Raw genomic sequence first — 12584 nt, 5'->3', positions numbered from 1 at the left:
CCTTTCTTTTTCTCTTTTTTAAATTTTCATCATAAAATTAGACAAAATTGTTTCTTTTCTCACTAAATAAAACTCTTAGTACCCTTGTATTTCAGTGAAGAAACAGGAAGAAAGCAATCTTAAACTTTTTATACAATAACAGTTTACAAAATATATTTGTTAATAGGCCCATATATTGTAAGAAATAGATTGAAAATTTATCCAAACAACCAAATATCAGGATCCCTTTTGCTGCTTTGAGTTTTAAAACTACCACTTCCTTTAGTCTGCACCTGAGAGTTAATTCCTATGTGTTTGCATTTTAGGTAGAGTTGATTGAGATATGACAACCAATTTTTTAAGTGTGATAACTGTTTTTACATATTAGCTTTATCATAGGAGTTTTAAGAATCACCTACAGATGTTTATACACACATATGCATATGCAAAGGATTTTTTTGTTGTTGTTTATTTGTTTTGATGGTACTGGGGTCTGAACTCAGGTCCTCATTCTTGCTAAGTAAGGACTCTACCATTTGAGAATCTCCGCCAGCCTTTTTTCATGTTGGATATTTTCAGTATAGGTTCTTGTGAACTATTTGCCTAGATTGGCCTCAAACCATGATCCTTCTGAAATCTGCCTCCTGACTTGCTAGGATTATAGGCATGAGCCACAGACACTGAGCTTCAAAGTTTTAAATTAGACATGCCAAGACTGAAGCAGGCATAAAAAATGTGTGAATTTTCTAGAATTCCAGGGGCAAGAGAAATTTTTGCCCAGTGCTTGATAGGCTAATACACACATATACACAATTATCTTAATTTAGAACACTCTTAGACCTTTTAGCCACAGGTTAATTACAGTCCTGCCTAGAGGACACTGAGATGACATAGACCTTCTGTATGCTGTTCCAGTATCTTCATGACAGAGATGTCCTCTGTGGAACTGAGCTGCCACAGGAGTTACATTGCATTTCCCTGCTACTACAAGGTTTTTCCGAAGAATTTTCAGAAGGAACATAAAGCCATGTCACATACAACATATAAGCACAGGACAAACACCAAACACAGAGCAAACAGAAGAGGGAATTGCCTTTTTTCTTTTGTTTGGGCCCCCAGAGGCTAAAGGGGGTGGAACCAATTTAAGAGGCTCTCCCAAACTAAAGGATAGCCCAGGGAGCAAAATAAGTCAAATGGAAGATCTGTGAATTGATGTGGACTTTCACCAGCATCACAAAAAGGAAAAAAAACGTCTGAGGAAAGTCAAAAGCTTTCTGTCAGGGCAGAAGGCAGAGCAGCAAAGTTCAGGAGACAAGGAGAGAACTTTCATTCCTTAGGAAACATCAGAGATAGGAGGGGATTCATTACAAGTTTGCAAAATTTTAAACCTGGAAAAGGTCTCCATAGAAACAGATGAGCCATTTTCTGACTAGCTCCATATGAACTAGTTTTGTAAGGTAGATGGGAGAAACCACCCCATATGGACAGTACTTGAAGAAGGGGAAGACCAAGGCACTCTATAGGGCAGCAGAGTGGGACAGAAGAGAGCTAGGGATCATCTATAAAGTCTTGGAGAGTCAGACTCATCTGGCATCCTTCTCACAGGTCCCGTTTCTGTAAGAGGAATCTGAAGGCCTGGATATAAGGAACCTCAGACTATTTAGAGAAGTTACAGTAGAAGATCAAGTAAGAGTGCTGTGTTGAAACCAGACTTTTTGATCTGATAGTCTGTTGTAAGTCAGCCATGCCACATTACTAACCCAGGGGTTAGTCTGCAGTAATAAAAGACATGTTCCTCCTACTGGAAGAAAGGAAGAGAGCCGTTGTCATCCAGGCAGCCTGCCCCCCTTCTCCCTCCCCCGCCCCTTCCTGTCCCCAAAGTGATAAAAACCTTGAGCCTAGGTCACAATCTTGAGTCTAGGTCGAGGGAGGAGTATCCTTCTGATCTATGAGCTAGGTAAACCTTTGGGGTCACTTTCGATGCATTCTTCTAGTAACCAGGAAATTGGTGTCATGCACACTTTCTCATTTCTTCCCATTGGCACCTCTTTTCCTTCCAGCTTCTGTGTTTCCTTGTCTCAAGGAACAACCCTGCTTTATCTATAATAGTCTCTTAATGCATGGTGGTTTCCATCTTAATTGTGTCTGAGACAGCACAAAGGGGAGCCTTTGAAAAGATTGGGCAGTAGGCCAGTCACAAAGGAAATGCCTTAAAAACAGGAGCAGACCACACTTGGAATAAGCTTTTCTCTGAGGCTGTGGTCTAAAAGAGAGAAGCCCAGTCCCATCCAAAGATTGGAGCAATGGAGCAGAGAGAGAAAGAAAGGGGTGTGTAATGGGAAAATAAAACTTCAAGGTCAGAAAGAACACTCCAGAGATCTAAGTGAGCATCTGGTAGGTAAAAGAAGAAGCTGGCACTTAGTAACCCAGTAGGAATGGCAGAAACATCACCTGGAAGAAACCTCTAAACCACCTGAAGATAACACTGGGTAAGAAAAAGAAAGCAGTCAGATCCCAAACAGTAGAAAAACTTTTGCAGCAGAGCCAAAGGGCATGTCCTCAAACCAAACAGAGGCAGGGAGGATGGTTCTTACCTTCACAGAAACAGATATATTAGATCTGATCCAAGTCAAGACATATTTGAGTTGAGATGCATTCTTTTTTTTTTTTTTTCTTTTTTGTCAGCATTATTACTTATTTTTTGGTGGGACTGGGGTTTGAACTCAGGACTTGGTGCTTACAAAACAGGCACAGTACTGCTCGAGCCACACCTCCAGCCCATTTTGCCTTGCTTATTTTGGAAATGGGATCTCAAGAACTGTTTGCCTGGGCTGGCCTCAAACCCCAATCTTCCAGACCTCCCAAGTAGCCGTAATCACAGACATGAGCCGCTGGTGCTCAGCTCTAGTTGTTTTTTCTTTTTACAACTTGCTGTGCTATGTATTTCATCTTTCATCATTTCTAATACTAGACATATAAATTACATAATGACTTTTAGAGAGTTCTAATTTGTTTTATGCCTTTTTTTTTCAGATTTGATTCCAAGCAAGTTTGTTATCACAAGTTGACTTTGTAAACATTGTGTGTATATATAAAAATGTTGAAACTCAGGTGGATGTGATGTCACAAACCTGTTATCCCAGAACTCAGGAGGGTAAGGCAGAAGGATCATGTGTTGTAAGCTGGACTGGTCTGGGCTTTGTCAGGCTGGGCTGTGTCTTTAAAAAAACAGACAGAAAAGTTTAAACTTCTTCAGTAAATGAAAAGATGTCCTTTTTGTACATCTGCATTTGTGAAAGGTAAATTTTATCATGATTTCAACTCTCATAGTGACTTCTGGTGGTTTTTCATTGATTTAATCAAAAGATTTAGATTGTCCATCTTGACATTTCAGATGACTGACATTATAAAGCTGAATAAACTGAATTACCAATTATAGTGATACTCATTTACATATTTTGCTAAGAATTTTAAGCTGGTTTTGTTTTTGTTTTTTTTAGAATTATATTTTTGGGGTTTTATCTTTCAGAATTTCAACATTTGGGGTTATAGTATTCCAGTTTGTGTCTTTTCAGGATTATGTCCCAAGTCTTTAGGACATGAACTGATGCTTTTAGTGCATTATGTGCTACGCCCTTTTGTATACACTGTGTAGTTTGATCTTTGTTACATTGTGAGTTTGAGGATCTTTGTGTATTTACTAATAAGAAAAGTTCAGCAAGGTTAAATAATTTGTCATTATTAAGTGGCAAAATAAGCTTTAAATTGTTACTTGTTGAGCTTTGTTGAATACCTTTTTTGGAATCTATTTGATTCCTACCTCATTACTACAGTGAAGCACTAAGAAGATTTATAATACTAATAAGAATGATATATGAAAGTGCTTTGTAAGTCACAGTGGAAAAGCTAGGTATTATCATTGCTTCTAATTAGCAAAGCTGGTATAAGATATGGGGCATGAAATATTAGGTATTTGGTCTGCAAAAACAAAAGGAGATCCCCGAATGGCTTTGGAAAAAGAATTATAGTACTATGTACCCCTATGCTATTTTGTATTATTTAAAAAAAAAAAAAACTTAAAAGACACACTTAGAAAATAAATGAGCATTTGTGCTATTGGTTTTCTTTTAGAAAAATAAAGCATTGTTCAAATGTTAATTGTAAGAACAAATATAGTTTAATAGATGTGCAAAGATATTTGAGACAGCAAACATTTATCAAGTCCACTGTACTTGATAAGCAAGGGATAAAGGATGATTGTATGAAAAAATCATAAAAATTATCAATAAAAGTCCATAAAGGCCAGACAATAATTTTGATACCCAATTAAAAAATATACCCACTAATTATATGTTCTATAACATTAAAAGTAGATTTAAAACACAATAATTTAATAACTTTGAAATTTGATAACACTGGAAGAAAGATTAGAGGCTACTTTTACTTATGAAAATAAATGCAAATTGGAAATACCAGAAGAGGTTGAAATTCAAACTAGGCCTATCTGTATCTATCTGTGCTACCTTTGAAAAGATTTCTTGCAATCTGCTTTCCTTAATTTTTAGATTTGATTATACAAAATATGTTCCTTTGAGTGATAACAGTTGTTTTCTTTCCTTTGGAAATTAATCTTTTAAAAGACTAATCTTTAAAAGACTTTATTCCTGTTCCTGCTATCAAGAGTGAATGTTTTAACCAGGTGCAATGGCTACATTCCAGTTACTTGGGAGGAGGAGATTGGAGTATTGTGTTCAAGGCCAGCCAGACTCCATCTCAACTGAAAAAGCTGGGCATGGTGGTGGTTGCCTGCTATTCCATCCAGGCAGAAAGCATAAATAGCAGGATTGTGGTCCAGGCAGGCCAGGCATAAAAGCAAGACCCTATTTGAAAAACAAGGAAACCAAAAAGGACTAGGGGTGTGACTCAAGTGGTAGACCGCTTGCCTGCTACCAGTAGTCAAACCCCAGGACTGCCAAAAAAAAAAAAAAAAAAAAGGAGTGAATATTTTGTAACCAGTCTGGTCGTAGCCTGTTTCTTTCCTGAACTGTCTTTTCAGGGTATATATATAAACTTATTTACAAATGAATATTGTCATTTCTATTCAGCAAATTTTTTTTTCCTCTCCAGTAATGGAGTTTGAACTCAGGTCCTTGCACTTGTTTAGTCAGGTGTTCTGTGACTTGAGCCATAACTCACCCCCTTTTTTTCCTTCTTAACCAAACTTATTTTTCTCTTCCCCAACTTGTTCTGAGTTCTGCTGTCTTGATCAGAGTATTTTGGTATGTTGACCTGGAAAATCCTGCGATTGTAAACTATGTTCTAAACCTAAATATGTAAGAACACATTATTTCAGGAAAAATTTAAAACACATTGAAAATTTGCTTATAAAATCAAAAGTAGCTTGTTATAGCTGGTGTATTACAGAAAGCAAGAAGAAAGCCTATAATCTGAATTTCTAGGGCTGGTAACATCAAACAAAAATAATCAAATGTTAGATAACTTGATAATTGGTTATTTTTCCTATAATTTAGAAGTGGAGAACATTTGCTCCTCTGTATCAGCACCTTCCCTTTTTCTCAAATATAATTTTCTGTTGACTTCATATTAAAGCTTTTATTATATTAATCACTCCCATATGCGTAGTTTCTATTAAGTCCTATTCAATATATTGCAAAATTTTGATGTATCTGACATAGCAGTTACTTTATAACAGAATTTCAAAAATTCTTAAAGCTCTAAGGAAAAAAAGAACTTTCTAGCTTATGGTAATTATTTTTTATACTTTTGATTTGGATATTCTTGTCTTAGTTTTAGTATAATTTAATTTTAATATAATTGATATTTTAACTTCTAAACAAAATACTATTGGCTAATTATAGCAAGATTATACTTTTGGATAGAATAGTTTAGACTGTTTTATAGCTATTGTCTTCAACAGATTTATAATTTAGAACATACAATTCAAAGATTCTGTTTTTGTTTTGGCAGGACTGGAGTTTGAACTCAGGGCTTTGTGCTTCCTAGACAAGTACTCTACCACTTGAGGCATGCCCCAAGTAAAGATTCTGTTTCCATATCCTTAATACAAATCAGGTAGGAAGTACTTAGTAGGCACTTAGTCAATCTGTTTGGAGATGAGATAAACCATAACGCTTGGAAAATTAAATTACATAAAGAAAATAACTATGGAGTTGTCCCAGTTACGTGAGATTAATTATGTAGCATTTAGCAGAGTGCCTAATACATATTAAGTACTCCAAAGTACTTACTTTTTTGTCTTTTGACTGAAATTAATATAAGTTCCATAAAGTAGCAAAACAATAAAGTATAGTAGATTTTTTGTTTTGTTTTCAGATAGAAAATAATGTGTTCTTGGGTTTCAGAGAAGAGATTACTGTGAGCTGAGTATGCCTCTACTTGGACATTGATTGGTACAACCTGAAAATGAAAGGGTGTTTGGGGAGGTAAGTGGGAAAAGAGCAGAGCAAAGGCCCAGGCATGGACTGGTAAAAATTCAGGCTGCATCTGAAGACTGATTGCTTCAGTTGGAGCTTGAATGTGGAAGACAGCTAGAAACAGGTGCTGGGAACAGGTTGTGATAAAACCTACTCCATTGGGAAGAGTTTTGGGATCTCTCTGTATATCACCTTAGATTATAGGTTCATACTTTATGCATAGAGAATGAATGCTTTAAATATGAAAAGTTAGTCTGTGGAGAATATTTCTTTAGAGATTTTTTTTTAACCTATCAAAAGGTAATTTCATTGTTTAAAAACATGTTTGGAACTTCTTTGGAGTTTTCTAACCATAAGAAAAATTGTACACTAAAGAAGACTTGTCATTTGCAAGAGGTATTTTCTGAGACCTTTGCAAATCCTAAATTTTAAAATTCAGAGATCTTTGTTAGTGGATCCTTCTTTTGAATTACATTTCCATGGAGAGCCATATATTTCTTATATATACTCTTCTTCTACAAGTTGATACTCTTCAACTTTAGTGAATGTTGAATAATTCTTTTTGTTTAGATTGGGGCACTTTCTGAATCAGGAATCAGGTTTAATGATTTGGGGGAGGGGTGTACACAGAACATGTGCACTCACATTCATTGCTACCAAATTTGACATTCTGTGTTCCTTCCCCCCCACCCCCCCGGTTAAAAGATGTCATTTTCTTAGTTCTTACATTTTTCCTTCTTTCAATACCATTGCCAGCAGTTTGACTTTCTTTGGTGGTGAGGTGAGAAATGTTTTCATAAGGAAACTCAGGTTTTTTTTTTTTAAATAAAAATTTTAGTTGAAAAAATTGTCTTTGAACTTTGAGATACAAAGGCATGGTGTTACCTAATTCATGCATTTTTAGTCTTTTGATTAGGTCTTAGCCTCTCCATTGCGTTAATAAAGTTTGTTTGCATGGCTTTCAAAATAGTGTTAACATTGGGCATGGTTGTTTACTCTTATAATCCCAGCACTTTGGGAGCTAAGGCAAGAGAATTGCAAGTTCAAGGCCATCTTGCACTACGTAGAGAAATCCTATCTCAAAAATCCAGCCAAACAACAGCAAACGGTGATAACTATAAATATCAAACTTTTGAATGTTGTAGTCTATTATAATGTATATATTCTGAAGAATTACTTCCTCAATTGCTGTGTTATTCTTTTATCCTTCCATAAGTGTGTGTATGTGTTTGTGTATACACATATATCTATATTTTTAAAATTTTTGCTCATAATTATAAACTTTGTATTCTGGCTAGTCTTGAAGGGGAATAAAGAAAATATGGAACCCAAAGAACTACTGTGAGAGCACAAAGATTATAGGATACTGTGAGCAGATGTGTAGAAGAGTACTTTCCTGAGCTACAGCAGGAATGATCCAGTGGTTATGATAAACATAGATCAAATGTATTAAGAGTTGTCCACAGGCAGCAATGGTGATCCTGCTAATTTTGCCATTCTTGGATGCAGACCCCTTCATGGCTTCCCCCATGTTCATTCCATCTTTCTTTTTTCAAAAGACCACATGCTTACCATACAACCCTCAGTCCTGGATATACAGATGAAAAATTGAGACCCCTTTGTGTTTTGTCCAGCATTTGCCATGGACAAGATGCCAGGAGTTGTGTGCTTCAGTATGAGGTTCTCATCATCAAATTTCTCCCCATAGACAGTCTTGCCACCAGTGCCATTATGATGTGTGAAGTCACCACCTATCCTGGAATAATTCCGTGAAACAGGAGCCCTTATAACCAAATCTTTCTCTCCAGTGCTCGAAGGATGAAAGTTTTCTGGCTGTCTTTAGAACTTCATCTGCACACAGTATTGGTAATCCGCCTTGGTCAGAATAGGACTGCTGTGTGGCTAGTTTCAACATGCCTGAAGGAGGGATGGCTCATGGATTCACCATCAACAGCTATGTCAGAAGAACATAGTGGGGTTGACCATGGTTGACAGCAGGTGGCTCCTGAGTACAGTGGCATCTGCACAGTTTGCATACACATTTTTTTTATTGTTTTATTATTCATATGTGCATACAAGGCTTGGTTCATTTCTCCCCCCTGCCCCCACCCCCTCCCTTACCACCCACTCCACGCCCTTCCTCTCCACCACACTCCCTCAATACCCAGCAGAAACTATTTTGCCTTTATCTCTAATTTTGTTGAAGAGAGAATATAAGCAATAATAGGAAGGAACAAGTGTTTTTGCTGGTTGAGATAAGGATAGCTATACAGGGAGTTGACTCACATTAATTTCCTGTGCGTGTGTGTTACCTTCTAGGTTAATTCTTTTTGATCTAACCTTTTCTCTAGTTCCTGGTCCCTTTTCCTATTGGCCTCAGTTGCTTTTAAGGTATCTGCTTTAGTTTCTCTGCGTTAAGGGCAACAAATGCTAACTAATTTTTTAGGTGTCTTACCTATCCTCACCCCTCCCTTGTGTGCTCTCGCTTTTACCATGTGCTCAAAGTCCAATCCCCTTGTGTTTGCCCTTGATCTAATGTCCACATATGAGGGAGAACATAGGATTTTTGGTCTTTTGGGCCAGGCTAACCTCACTCAGAATGATGTTCTCCAATTCTATCCATTTTCCAGCGAATGATAACATTTCGTTCTTCTTCATGGCTGCATAAAATTCCATTGTGTATAGATACCACATTTTCTTAATCCATTCGTCAGTGGTGGGGTATCTTGGCTGTTTCCATAACTTGGCTATTGGCATACACATATTTTGTAACTGAACTTTCTTTCCAGCCCCTTGCACAAACACAGGAACATTTGTCAATTTGAGAGAGGATGTGCTGCGGGAACTGACTGGTTGAGAGCCTGAGGGAACCTTTGTGACATCCTAAGAAATCTGATGTATGATTGTTTATATGCTTCATAAGATGATGATCTGAGATTTAGTGCTTTAAATTAGAGTTGGGCAGTTGAGGGTTTCCTGTATTGGAAAGTCTAGAGATGCAGAGATTGCTTTGTGAAAACATGCACCAGTATTTTCTAAATGGCATTTCAGAGGTAATGTGTTGTCTAAAAATTTTCCTTATTTTTTTTAGAGGAAGTGATAGATAAATGAATAAAGTACAGAATTTTTTATGAGAAAAATTTCAGAAACTTAACTCATTTAAAAAAAAGTAAACTAGTGTTGAAGGCATGGCTCAAGTAGTAGAGTGCCTGCCTAGCAAGCGAGAGGCCCTGAGTTCAAACCTTGGTACCACCAAAAAAGAAAAAAAACTTGCTGTAGAATAAATACCAGATTACAAAATCAATTTTTGAGTCGAACATCAATTCTATATGTGTCTCCAGCGTTAAATAGACATCCTAGCATATTTTGTTTATTTTTATAATTTTACTGCTTTTACCTGTAACTCTGTTTCTATTTCTGGGGTGCATATACCCTATGCTATTGGCATTTGTATGTTTTATGCAATTTATATATCACTCACTGGATTGTGAACTTTGCTTTCTTTCTCAGCAGCTGCTGAGCTAACATAGTATGTATGTGTGTGTCTTGCTTGAACCCTCATTTTTTATAAGGCTGTACTACCTTGTCTTAGTTTTCTTGTGGATAGGAATGTGTCTTACACCCTAACTAGATTAGAAGTGCATTGTAAATAGGAACTTAGTTTTTGTTGTTGAGGTTTTCTGGTGTTTTTGTATTTTTGAAACATAGTCTCATGTAGGCCAATGTGACTTGAACTTGTGATCCTCCTGCCTGAGCCTCCCAAGTGCTGGGATTATAGGTGTGAGCCACCATGCCCAGGAGGAACTTGGTATTATTTGTCTTTCCTCTCCTGTCCTTTCCAGCAATTTAAACTGTGGCAGGTAGTAGGTATTCCCAAACACATGATTGAACCAAAACATGTTGGTGGATTTTATTTATTTATCAGGAGACTGCTAAAAATACAGTCATAAGTAAGGAATTTGGAAGAAATTCAAAAGGCTAGTATGTACTAATCTGTCAGGTTGTGGGCTTGTATAAGACTCCATACTTGTGTGTAGTAAAGAACTGGAATTCTGGGACAGTTCTGTTATTTGCTTCGGGGCCTATTTGCTTTATTTTTGGCTTTCTAACTGTGTCACAGATATGTAAGTCTGGTTTTCCAAATGTGTCTCATCAGCAAGCAGTATCAGCATTATCTGGGTTCTTGCTAGAAATGTAGATTCTCAGGCCACACTCCAAACTTTCTGAATTAGAAAGTGGGAGCGATTCCAAGTAATCTGTTTTAACAAGTCCTCTAGATGTCAACAAGCCATGACTCTATTTTAAAAGAGAGGGCTACAGGCATGATTGTGTGCTAGAGAAAACCAACTACAACCTAGACTGAAGATGATAAATAATCCAAAGCTTTACAGAGGAAGTAGGTGTAGTTTATAACAAGACATTAAGATATAAGGCATATTATTGAAACTTTATTGTATAGTATTAACTTAAGCCTTATTACTGACTTTTCAAGTATTTTTTTGTGAATTTCTGTTTCAATTGAAATATGATAGGGTTAAATTAGTCAAAATTTCTAATATTTTATTTCAAACTTTTATAAAAGTGAATGCCCGCTGGGCACCAGTGGCTCTCGCCTGTAATCCTAGTTACTCAGGAGGCAGAGATCAGGAGGATTGAGCAAATAGTTTGTGAGACCCTATCTCAAAAATACCCAACATAAAAAAGGGCTGGAGGGGTGACTCAAGTGGTAGAGTGCTTGTCTAACAAGTGTGAAACCCTGAGTTCAAACCCTAGTACCACCAAAAAAAAAAAAAAGTAAATGGCCTTTTCCTCTGTAGTAGATGACCAGAAACAATTGAAAAGTATCTAATTCAACTGACATTTTGTGTATTTTTCCTTTCAGTGGTTTCAATTTTGAAATCTAACCCTTTTTAATTTTAGAGTACAGGTAGTTTAAAATGGATTCAGTTAATTGACTCCTTCCAAGTATTTTAATATTTATTACATACCATGCAGGCAGATAAACTTCTTAGATATAGAAGATATAGATTTCTTATACGAGCTGAGAATCCTTTATCTGAAATGCTTGGTACTAAAAGTATTAAAAAGTTCAGAGTTTGGGGGGGAGGATTTTGGAGTATTTGTGTATTGTATTTCACTGGTTGAGCATCACTTGTCTGAACATCTAAGATCTGTGAGTGCACCATGGTGCTCAAAAAGTTTCAGATTTCAGAGTGTTTTGGATTTCAAAGTTTTGGATTAGAGATGCTCAACCTGAATACATCCTTTTGACATTAAATACAATATAAAAATAAATTTACCTTGGAGACTAAATGTTAAAATACCCACCTAATACTGTTTCTATCTTCTTTTGTTTCAAGTGAATAGGAATTGGAAGATCTACTCTTAGATATGCTATGTAAAAAATTTATAAAGCATCATGGAAATTTCACATTTTGTTCTTTAAAGATGATTCCAAAGTTTTCTTTTAAAAATAGGTGCCATTATCATTAGATTTACTCGTGCAGATGAATGGCAGTATGCTGACTTGTGGTTTTAAAAACATTTGTAACACTTAAGAGATATTTTTACACCTTATTTATTTGATGAGGTTGAATTTCTCTAGTTTTCCTGATTTTTTTTTCTTAAGATATCGATTGCATGTCCATCTCACTTTTATTTCTGTGACTCTGTAAAGTTCAGGAGAATTACTGTTAAGAGTATTGAGGTGACATTAGTGCAGGAAGAGGGAAGATTTCTAAAACCAACAAACAAAAAGTAGTCAAAATTTAAGTTAATGGTATGCAGAGAAGTATCCCTATAAAATAGTAAAGTAAATAGTTAAAATCCTCATCTCCATACAACTGGTAAGTTTGGAGAGCAGGAATATATTTGCTCTCGAACTGGAAAGCTCTCATTTCAGAAGAAATTCTGTTGTGGCGGTGTGTAGGGAGGAATTTTAAGGCTTCTTCAGCTGTTGCATTTTCTGTCATATCCTCATTTCTGATAGCCCCTACCTCAACTGTGCACTTTGAGCTTCTCAAGTAGTAGTGCATTCATGATCTTGACTGTTACTTTAGTTCATTTGTGAGAATGCTGTCTCTATTTAGAATACAAACGACTTAATCTCTTGGTGCTTCATTTTATTCCTCTCTAAAAATAATGAGTTTA

At 36.3% G+C, this 12584-nt stretch overlaps 1 protein-coding gene and 1 pseudogene across 2 annotated transcripts in view; one reads left to right on the top strand and one right to left on the bottom strand.

Annotated features, from left to right (window-relative positions):
• The window catches only part of Strn (striatin), a 103127-nt gene that overhangs the window by 25808 nt on the left and 64735 nt on the right, over positions 1–12584 (top strand). The gene's annotated exons all lie outside the window — the stretch shown is intronic.
• Positions 7738–12406, bottom strand: LOC109690656 (peptidyl-prolyl cis-trans isomerase A pseudogene; annotated as a pseudogene).

Source organism: Castor canadensis, chromosome 12 (genome assembly GCF_047511655.1).
Source record: "Castor canadensis chromosome 12, mCasCan1.hap1v2, whole genome shotgun sequence".
NCBI lineage: Eukaryota > Metazoa > Chordata > Mammalia > Rodentia > Castoridae > Castor > Castor canadensis.
The sequence above is the reverse complement of the archived record's forward strand: the minus strand, read 5'-3'. Positions and strand labels throughout refer to the sequence as shown.